The sequence below is a fragment of the Chrysochloris asiatica genome, unplaced genomic scaffold (genome assembly GCF_000296735.1).
Source record: "Chrysochloris asiatica unplaced genomic scaffold, ChrAsi1.0 scaffold00121, whole genome shotgun sequence".
Taxonomy (NCBI): domain Eukaryota; kingdom Metazoa; phylum Chordata; class Mammalia; order Afrosoricida; family Chrysochloridae; genus Chrysochloris; species Chrysochloris asiatica.
The window spans coordinates 4,707,622-4,718,890 of record NW_006408639.1 but is presented as its reverse complement, the minus strand read 5'-3'; positions in this window follow the sequence as shown (position 1 = coordinate 4,718,890).

Sequence of the window (11,269 nt, the reverse complement as noted above, 5' to 3'; positions counted from 1 at the left end):
GGGATATCAAAGAGATTGTCCGATGATTTCCGCATTCCATTGGGTCACCTCTCTTTGGAATGGGCACAAATACCAATCTCTTCCAATCAGTCAGCCAGATAGTCATCTTCCAAATTTCTTGGCAGAGATGAGTGAGTGCCTCCTGTGACACCTCACTTTCTTGAAAGATTTCAATTTTTCCCATCAATTCCTGGTGCCTTGTTCTTTGCCAATTCCTTCAATGCACCTTGGACTTCTTCCTTCAGTATCATTGGCTCTTGATCATATGCTACAGTTGGACATTAACCATTTCCTTTTGGTACAGTGACTCTGTGTATTCCTTCCTTCTTCTTTTGATGCTTTCTGCATCATTCAGTAATTTGCCCAGAGAATCTTTCAATAACGAAAATGGAGGCTTACTTTTTTTCTTTAGTTCCCCCAGCGTGAGAAATGCTGAGCGTGTTGTTCTCCCCTTTCAGTTTCTGATTCCAGATATTTGCACATTTTGTTGTAATACTTGACTTTGTCTTTGCCAGGTGACCTTTGAAATTTTCTGTTCAGCTCTTGTACCTCTTCATTTCTTCCATTTGCTTTAGAATCTCTCTGCTGGAGAGCAAGTTTCAATTTCTCTACTGAAATCCACTTTGATCTTTTCCTTCTTTCTTGTCTTCTTGATGACTTTTTGCTTTCTTCATGTATGATGTTCTTGATATCATCCCACAACTATTCTGGTCTTTGATCTATAGTTTTTAATGTATCAAATCTGTTCTTCAGATGATCTCTAAATTTAGGTGGGATATACTCAAGGTCATATTTTGGCTGTTATGAACTTGTTTTCATTTTTTTCAGCTTCAGTTTGAATTTGCATATAAGCAATTGAAGGTCTGTTCCACAGTCTGCCTCTGGCCTCTTTTGGCTGATGATATGGAGCTTTTCCACCACCTCTTTCCATAGATGTAGTCAATTTGTGTATTCTATCTGGTAAGGTCCATGTGTTTAGTCATCTCTTGTGCTGTCTAAAGAAGGTATTTGAATGAACAAATCATTAGTTTTGCAGAATTCTATCATGCATTCTCCAGCATCATTTCTATCACCAAGGCCATATTTTCCAACTACTGATCCTTTCTTTGTGTTTCCAACCTTTGCATTCCAATCACCAGTAATGATTGCATGTTTGATCAATTTCAGATTGAAGAAGTTGGTAGAATTCTTCTATTTCATCCTGACTGGCTTTAGTGGTTAGTGCGTAAATTTAAATAATAGTGATATTAACTGGCCTTCCTTTAGGCACATGGATATTATCTTATCACTTACAGCATTTTACCTCAGATACTCCTGGCTATCCATAGTATATTCAATATTATTTGTCAGTGTGGTTGTTGTTAATTGCCTTCAAATCATTTCCAACTCCTAGCAACCCTATATAGGGTTTCATAGGCTTTTCATTTGTTGATAACATAATCCAAATTCCTCAATCCTTCTTGAATTGTCTTTATTCCCTGTCTACCTGTTGTATGCATATGAGGCTGATGAAAAAATATCACGTCTTAGTTACGGTTCACCTTAATTCTCAAAGTAACATCTTTGCTTTTTAACTGCTGAAGAGGTCTTTTGCAGCACATCTGCCTAACGTTTATACTTTAGCTGATTTCTTACCAGCTGCTGCTTTAGGCATTGTAAATCCAAAGTGAAATGAAATCCTTGACCTGTCTTCCTTTTCTCCATTTATCATGATGTTCCTTATTGTTTCAGTTGTGAGGATTTTTGTTAACTTTATGTTGAGGTGTAACCCATCTTGAAAGATACAGTCTTGGATCTTCATCAGTAAATGCTTCAACCTGTCTGTTTGCAGCAAGTAATGTGTGTAATCGGCATATTGTAGGTAATCAGTCTTCCCTTCCTTCAATCTTGATACTACATTTGTCTTCATATAGTAAAGTTTCTTGGAACATTTGCTCAGCATACAGACTGAATATGTAAGGTAAGCGGATCTAACCCTGATGCATAGGGTTTTTAAATAAAGCATTATCCCCTTCTTCTATTCATACAACTGCCTCTTTGCCAATATGTAGGTTCCTTATAAATACAATTCAGTGTTCAGGAGCTTCCATTCTTTGCAAAGTTACCCGTGCTTGGTTATGATCCACACAGGGCAATGTCTTTGTGTAGTCAGTAAAACACAGGTAGACAGTTTTCTGGAGTCCTGGTGACAATACAGGGTAATGTGCTGGACTGCAAGGTCAGTTGGAAACAAGCTCGGCAGTTAAAACTCACCCGTCACTCCTTGGACACCCGGTACACCTCTATGGGTCAGAAGGGACTCGCCAGCACTTGACAACAATAAAACATCTTGCTAATATTCTCTGAGTTAAGCAAAGATACATCTGATATCAACAGTAATTTCACTCACTCTACCTCCTCTTCTGAATTCTGCTTAAATATTGGACATTTCCTTAGAGATGCATGGATATTGTCATTTTAAAATTATGTCCAGCAAAATTTTACTTGCATTTCATATAAATATATTGTTCAATGATTTCCATATTTGCATGGATTACTTTTATTTGGAATTGGAAAGTATAAGAATATTTGTCAGTTGTTTGGCCAATTTGCTGTCTTCCAAATTTCTTGGCAAAGCCAAGTCAGTGTTTCTAGTTTCGCATCATTTATGGGAGCATTTCACTTGGTATTCCATCAATTTCTGGAACCTTATTTTTCACCAATGCCATCAGTAAAGCTTGGACTTCTTCCTTAAGTACCATTGGTTTTTTTTTATTACAGCTACCTCCTGAAAAGGCTGAACGTAACCAATTCTTCTTAGTACATTGACTCTGTGTGTTCCTTCCATCGTCTTTTAATGGTTCCTCTAACATTTAATTGTTTTTTTTACCAGAGAATCCATCAATATTTCAATTTTAGGCATGAACATTATTTTTCAGTTATTTCAGTGATAGAAATGCCACACATATTTTTCCTTTTTGGTTTTATAACTCGAGGTTCATGCACATTTCGTTACAACACTTTTGTTTTCAAGTTGCCCTTTGAAATCTTCATTTCAGCTCTTTTACTCCTACATTTCTTCCATTCACCTATGTTCAAAAGGAAATTTCAGAGTCTCTTCTGATATCTAAGGTAGCCTTTTCTTTTATTCTATCTTTTAAATGACCTTTCTCTTTCTTCATGTATGATAATCTTTATATTATCCCACAAGTCTTATGGTCTTCAGTCATTAGTATTCAATGTGTCAAATCTATTTTTAAGATGATCTCTGAATCCAGGTGGGATATACTCAAGGTCAAGCCTTAAGATCAACAGTTCAATCCCACCAGTCCCTTAGATCCCTATGAATTGGAACTAACTCAATGGCACACAAGAACAACAACATACTCAACTTTATACTTTGGTTCTTGTGGACTTTGTTTAATTTTCTTCAGCTTCAGCTTGAACTTGCAATTGAACAATCAATGGTGTAATTCCACAGTCAGATCCTGGCCTCCTTTAGACTAATGCATTCTCTCTGATTTCTGATTCTTTCACCTGGTTGTTCTTGTTTAATAAATGCAATATTATCTTGAGTCTGACAGAAACTTTCAATCATTTTATGATCATAGTTCTCTCCTATATATAGCTTTGGACTTTCCTTAAATATTTGTGATTATGGGATTTGACAGGTCATGTGGCCAGCAGATAACAAGTGTCTCTTTCTCTATTCTCTAAGGTTTACAAGTAGAACTGAGTCCATAAGTAGGTCACAACAGCTAATGCACAGTTCTCATTGCGTAACTGTTGGTATACTGACAGACACTCACAAATATTCTTTAGATATGGACAAGAGTAGCCCCACTTACACTGGTTGGTGGGAAGTTGGGAGAGAAAGATGTTCCAAAACAAACCAAAATTACAAAAACAAAACATTATAATGCTGAGTAATTTGCCTTAACTTACCATCAAATTCCTACATAGTAACAGGGTACTTTTTTAAACTTTCCTTTCAGCATCAAAGTGTTCCTAAGTACGTATGATATGTGAATACTTAAATGGAATATTTTCTAATACAAAAATCTACAGAAGGAAACCTACTTTAGAATGAAAACTCTGAACATGGAATAATTCATTTTCAATTAAATAAAAATCTGATTATAAAAGTGATAGGTCAAAATGAGTAATTTAAGTGCAAATCCAGGTGAAATCCTAATCAGCTGAAGTAAATAAAATACACACAGACTACTATACTAAAGCATGTGGTATTTTACTTCATTTCATTCATGTCTGCCCTGTACTAATAGTTCATCTGAAGCTTGTGTTCTCATTGATAAATAATAAAACTAAACACAATATATATATATATTTTAATTGAGGCTCTTAAAAAGATGCAAGATCAAAATCTTGGTATAAATGGCATTGATTTGAGCTACATTTTGTCATGCAAACATTGAGTTAATTTAAATCACAGAACTGAGATAGACAATCCCAGGTTTCTAGTAAAAAACTATGAATTTAGTTGACCTCAGCGGCTTATCTGAGTGCTATCACTACAGAACACTGTTCATCAAAGGAGATAAGACTTTCTCAACTCTGATTAACATACACAAACACAAACCTTACAACTCACATTTGAACTGCACTGACTCCTATGTTTACTTTGTTGTTTACCATATGTAAACCATGAATGACTTCTGTTTTAACAATGACCTAGAAGACATTTTTCACTTCCCTCAGTGTTGTGCTATCATTCCAATCAGGTTTGGTTAGACCCAGAATTTCTCTGTGCTTTGATTGTATCTAGAAAAGTTCCAGTCATCGATCAATCTCACTTTGACACTCCCGGTTATCTGAAGCGCATGTCAAGAAGCAGACTTATTCTTGCTCCTGGATCACTCACCAGACTCACTGATTTTATCTCCTGTGTATCTTTAAGATCTGTCTCCAGCTCTACTGCTCCCAAGCTATTCCAAGTTACTCATTTCTCTGCACTGCTCAGTTTTCTCACCCTCCTTCTTCCATTCCTCAAGGAGCAGCTAAAATGATGCGTTAAAAAGATCTCATTATGACACTTTTCTGCTTTTAACCATTGAATAACCTTTCACACACTTGTGGTAAAACACTAAAAATCTTTATAACGTCTAAAAACTCATGATTTGTCCCTTTCCTTCTCAAGCTTCATTTCCTAGCATGCACCTACTTCAGCCACAATGACTCTCTCTATCCATGCTGAGAATTGCAATATTTTTCCCTTGCTGCACATCTGCACATAACATGCCTTCTAAACATAGGGCTTTCTGCCCTCCTATCTACCTAATTGAAGTCCTGGTACAGCACTGTAGGATAAGCACTGGATCACAGGGTCAGTTTGAATCACAAGGTTGGTGGTTCAAATTCACTATCAACTCCTCAGAAATCCTATGCAGGATCGCTGTGAGTCAGAACTGACTCAACGGCACTTAACGACAATTCTACATGATGAAGAATAGTCATTCTATAGACTCACATGCTTCGATCTCTATTATTGTAACTAGAGCGCCAGAAAGTTTTCTAGCTTGACTCAGGTCAAATGGAGACAATTAATAAACAGCCATCCCGGACACAAACACAGTCTTCTCTGAGTATAAATACTGAACTTTTCACAACTACACAATACTATATTCTGATTTGGCCACTAACATTTATACAACCTTGCCTACTTGACCTTCAATTGCCTCAGCAGTGAAATGATGGTTTTATACCAAATGACTGCCAAACTGCCTCCCACCTCTAGCATTCAACAGAATGTATATTTATAGTCATAAACGAAACAAAGTGACACTGATATTCAATGATAAAAAATTTGAAACTACAATTTAGTAACATGTCCTTCCAATCAACATATTTGCAAGTAACATTTGTTTCGTAAACAATTTAACTAACTTGCGAGTGAATGTGACTCATTTATTAATTATCTAGCAATTTTATGAATATGAGCATAGAGAAGCAGAGGATAAAGAAAAGCAAAGAAAGAGACAAATTGTGGTAGCTTTGAAGCTCAATAACAAGAAAAAATTAAAAGGCATGTCCTAATTTGCAAATCAGGTAACCAATGTAGGCAGGTGGTCCAAGGTTAAACACAAATGAGGGCAAGGTTTGTGAAAAAATTAAACTAAATACTAGGATAAAAAAAAAAATCAGGAATGTCAAACTGACCTTATTATTTTTCACGTTTAAAAGAAAAAAAAGATCAGAGTGGAACCAACATAATACACTGAACATAGCTTTCTTTAAAGATAAAATCGAGTATATTTAATGACTGCTTACTGATCTCATATTCTACAACCAGATGTTTAAAAAAGGCCTACCTGAGAGGATAGAAAGCCCCAACAGTTCTTAAGGAAAGACAATGTAGGGGGAATGCTCAAACTTCCTGACAGATGCTCCATTTCATGTTAAGTCCAAAGCGCAGACAAATGGGGTGGGTTTCAAAATCAACCTTCTGATGTCTTTTATATCCTTTCCCCTGCTCTGATTCTTCTGCAATGCTTTCTCAATGCTCACATAAAACTGGCTCACATAGAACCATAGGAAAAGCTTTAAAAAGACCCAAACTAGGTCAGAAAATGATGAGAGCAATGTCTAACAGTTTGTACTCTGTTTTGATATCTTAGTTTTAAATATATTAAGGAATTTTGTAAATACTTTTAGAGCACAGATATTGAATGAGCACACTTTTTGTGTGTATTGAAAATAATTATATACATATATAAACACACACATATGAATTCATGGTTTGGTGCTACAGGATAATGCACTGGACTGCAAGGTCAGTTTGAACCACAAGGTTGGCAGTTCAAATCCACCAGCTGTTTCTTGAAAAATAATGTAGACAGGGTTATATATATGTTTTTGTTTTTGGTAAGTGCCGTGGAGTCGGTTCCGACTCATAGAGACCCTGGACAGGGTTTCTGAGGCTGTACATCTTTACGGGAGCAGAAAGTCTCATCTTTCTCCCGTGCAGCAGCTGGTAGTTTCGAACTGCTGACCTTGAGGTTCACGGGCCGATCCATAACCACTACGCTACCAGAGCTCCAATATATATGTATATGTATATATTAACAAAGTATTTAAACTGATTAGAGCAGTGTCTTTAGTGCCTGAGGAGCAAAGACTCTTAATGAAAAAGAACTTGGTTAGCAGTATACCACTTCCCTGAAGAAGCATCAATCTTACCCAGGCATCTCCCTGATCAGATCCTGTCTTGTGTTAGTCAGCACTCCAGGAAAAAGATAGAGGATTGATGCCAAGGATGCTGACTCTGATCTAAGACTTCCTCCCTACTCTACTCTGGAGGAAAACTCCCACATCATTAATCAGATGTCAGAGATGGCAAACTGATGGTCTGAGGGTCAAATGTAAACTTTTGCTACGTCCTACCTGCCCGCTTACTGCTGGCCTACATTGACCATACTGGAAACAAATGCTTAATCAGTTGCTAACATTTCTAAATCTGGAGATTTGACCTCACAAAATCGAAATAAAAACATTTGGGGACATACAAAAGAGACACCAATCATATTGAAAACTGAAAATCTAGAAACATTAGCAAATGGCAAGCGTCAGTTGGCAATAATTGCTAGTATTTGTCCTACGCTCTCAAAGTTTCTCTATAGTTAAACCACTAGTATACTCTACAACCAGGTCACCTGCTGCCTAACTGTGGTTCCTAAATATCCTCAACAATAAATGGAAAAAAATATGGAAGTTGAAAAATACTTCATTTTGCTAGGATCTACTATCAACACTCACGGAAACAGCAGTCAAGAAATTAATAACATATTGCATTAGGCAAATGTGCTGCAAATTTTTAAATTTTTCAAGAGCAAAGATGTCAGTTTTAGGACTATGGTACACATAATCCAAGCCATGGTATTTTCAACAGCTCTTCACATGTATGTGGAAGTTACACAGTGAATAAGGAAGACCATAGAAGAGTCGATGCATTTGAATGATGGTGCTGGAGAAGAATATTAAAAGTAGTATGAACTGCTAAAAGAACAAACAAATCTGTGCTGGAAGAAGGAGCCAGAATGCTCCTTAGCAGCCAAGATGGCAAGATTTCGATTCTCATACTTCAGATATATTAGCAGGATTGACCAGTCCCTGGAGAAGGACATCATGCTTGGTGAAGTGGAGAGTCACCAAAAAAGAGGTAGCCCCCCAATGAGATGGACTGGCCTGTCAGCAGCACGAGCAATGGGCTCAAGGTTCACAATGATTGAAAAGATGGTAGAGGACTGGGCATGTTTCATTCTGTTGTGTATAAGGTTGGTATGAATCATAACCACTTCAACGGTGCCTAGAAATAACAACTAAAATGGACATTCTCACTCTGCCGTATCATTAAGAGTCATACCACATACAGTTTAGGCTCATTTTGTACATGAAACAGTAAAGAAGTTGGTGAGGATCTCCTCAACTGTCTTCAGAGAAGAGGCAATTTTATAGATTAGTTGCTGTTGTTAAGTGCTGTTGAGTCAGTTCCTACCCATAGCGACCCTGTATAGGGTTTCCGAGGAGTAGCTGGTGAGCTTGAATCGTCGACATTGCAGTTCAAATGGCTTTGCAATTTAATAAACAAATACAATTAACCCACAACACCACGCCAGGACTCCGGCATCTGATTAGTACGTTCCCATAAGTTATTTTAGCACTGCTTGCCTCTCTATCATCTTTCTATGGTAAAAAGTTGCTACATATGGGCTGGCTTAAGATGGTGACCTATGCAGACACACTGTGCTTTCACTCTACAAATAGACCTGAGATACCATGTTAAACAGATAAGGTGGTAACCCTGAAACCATGTGCATCAAATGAAAATAGAATTAGATCAAATATGTCAGAGAACAGCGAGCAAAGGTAGACATTCTCCTACTTCCTTTACTGCCCTCAACCCACTCTCAGTCAGATGTGTGGGCAACGAAGTCCCATACTCACTTACCACAGCCAGCACACAAGGAACCCCACCGACTCAGCAAATACCATCATCCACTCCCACAGCATTGGATTTATGATCCATGGCAGATGGTAGTCAACACCCACAAAACCCACCCTAAGTTGCTCCACATGACCTGCAAACAGAGATCTGCACTCAATCTGCCAGCCACTACCCTCCTCACCTGAAATAGGTGTTGAGTGGCCTACTGCTGCCAAACTAACAACCACTGTAGCACACCTGCTTTCTCTGCATAGATATATAGGAAATAAACAATATGAAGTAAACAAATATACACTTAATAAACAAATACAATAGTACATCAAATTGCACAGAGAACTAGAACAAGATGGCTCAAGCAAGTGACCAAATTAAAGGGCCAGAAAACATTCTGAGGAAGAAGTGGTAATGGAACTATCTGATAAGAAATTCAAAAGACTTTTATCTAGGACCTTTCAAAAGATCTAGAAAAAGATCAGGGAAAACAAAGACAAAATTGAAGGAAATACAGACAAAACCTTGTCACATCCAAAGAGAAACCAAAAAGATGAATTATTTCTCAACTGAAACCCGACTGGCAAGAAGGAAATGGGATGACACAAAAAAAAAAAAGAAAAGAAAAAAATTACAAAGCAAGAATTATATATCCAGCAAATACAGTGATAAAACGAGAACATTTTCATATAAACATATATTAAGTAAATTTGTAAAAGTTATTGCAACCTTACAAGAAATATTAAATTGAGCTCTTAAACATAGAAACATCTGACAACAACCTGAGATTAAGATTTATAACAGCATCACCTAGATACTAACCATGATACAGAATTCTCAAAAATAAGGCAAAGCTACAAGATCGAAAACAGAACCAGAGATGTTGATCTGTAAATGACAGCAAAGGCAAAATAAAGAAAGGAAACAAATGGTGTAGATACAGAACTCTCGTCTGGAGAGGAAGATAAGGTGATATCAAAATATAACAAACTGTTTTAAACTTATGAAGATAAAGAAAGATTCCAGGGTAATCCCCAGGAAAATTAATAAACCTACTCACTAAAATCCAAAATAAGACAATGATAAAGGCCTGATGTTGGTGGTGTTAAGTGCTGTTGAGTTTGTTGTGTCTCATAACAACCCTGCATAGGGTTTCCAAGGAGACACTGGAAGGTTTGAACTGCTAACCGCAACATTAGTAGCCCAGTTCCTAACCTACAGCACTATAATTTGTTGTTATTAAGTGCCGACGAGTCGGTTCTGACCCATAGCGACCCTGTATAGGGTTTCCAAGGAGCAGCTGGTGAGCTTGACACCACCGACCTGACAGTTGAAATGTCTTTGCAATCTGGCTCATTAACCCACAGCGCCACACCAGGACTCCACAAAAACACACTAGGAGTGCACAAAATCAACAACAAAGGTAGTGAAAAGAATTTTTTTTCCCCCAAACTCATTAAGAACAATAAGTATAGCAAAGAAACTATGAACACCCTCAAAAGAGCACAATAAAAAGACAGCAGTTAATTCACACTTATTGACAATGACACTGAATATAAATGGGTTAAGTGCACAAGTCAAGAGACAGAAGAGTAGGAAAATGGATTAAAGGGCACAACCTATCAATATGTTGTCCACAAGAGACACAAAGCTTAAACAAGATATAAATCAAAGATGGAAAGTCTATATAAAAGAAACAACAAACAAAAAAACAGCACAAGGGGTAACATTAATTACTGATGAAATAGACTTTTAAGTCAAAATCCATCAGAGAAGATAAGAATAAGGACATTATAGGATAAAGAATAAGTTCACAAGGAGGACATAACCTTAATGAATAGTAATGTATGAAAAGATGTTGTTGTTGTTGTTAAGTGCCATCGAGTCGGTTCCGATCCATAGCGACCCTGTACGGGGTTTCCGAGGGTGTAAATCTTTACGGGAGTAGAAAGCCTCATCTTTCTCCCGCGGAGCGGCTGGTAGTTTCGAACCGCTGACCTTAAAGTTTGCAGCCCCATTCGTAACCACTATGCTACCAGAGCTCCCTGTGATAGATCTCCAAAATACATAAAATATACTCTAACAACATCGAGAAAAGAAATTATTCCACAATAACACTAAGATATTTTAACACACCACTTATGATGAAGGGCATCACAGCAAGAAAGACACTCAACAAAGACCCAGAAAACCTAAACATTATAAGCAGCTAACTTGACCTCACCAGAGCTCTGGTAGCATAGTGGTTACGAATCGGGCTGCGAACCTTAAGGTCAGCGCTTCGAAACTACCAGCGCGCTCCGCGGGAGAAAGATGAGGCTTTCTACTCCCGTAAAG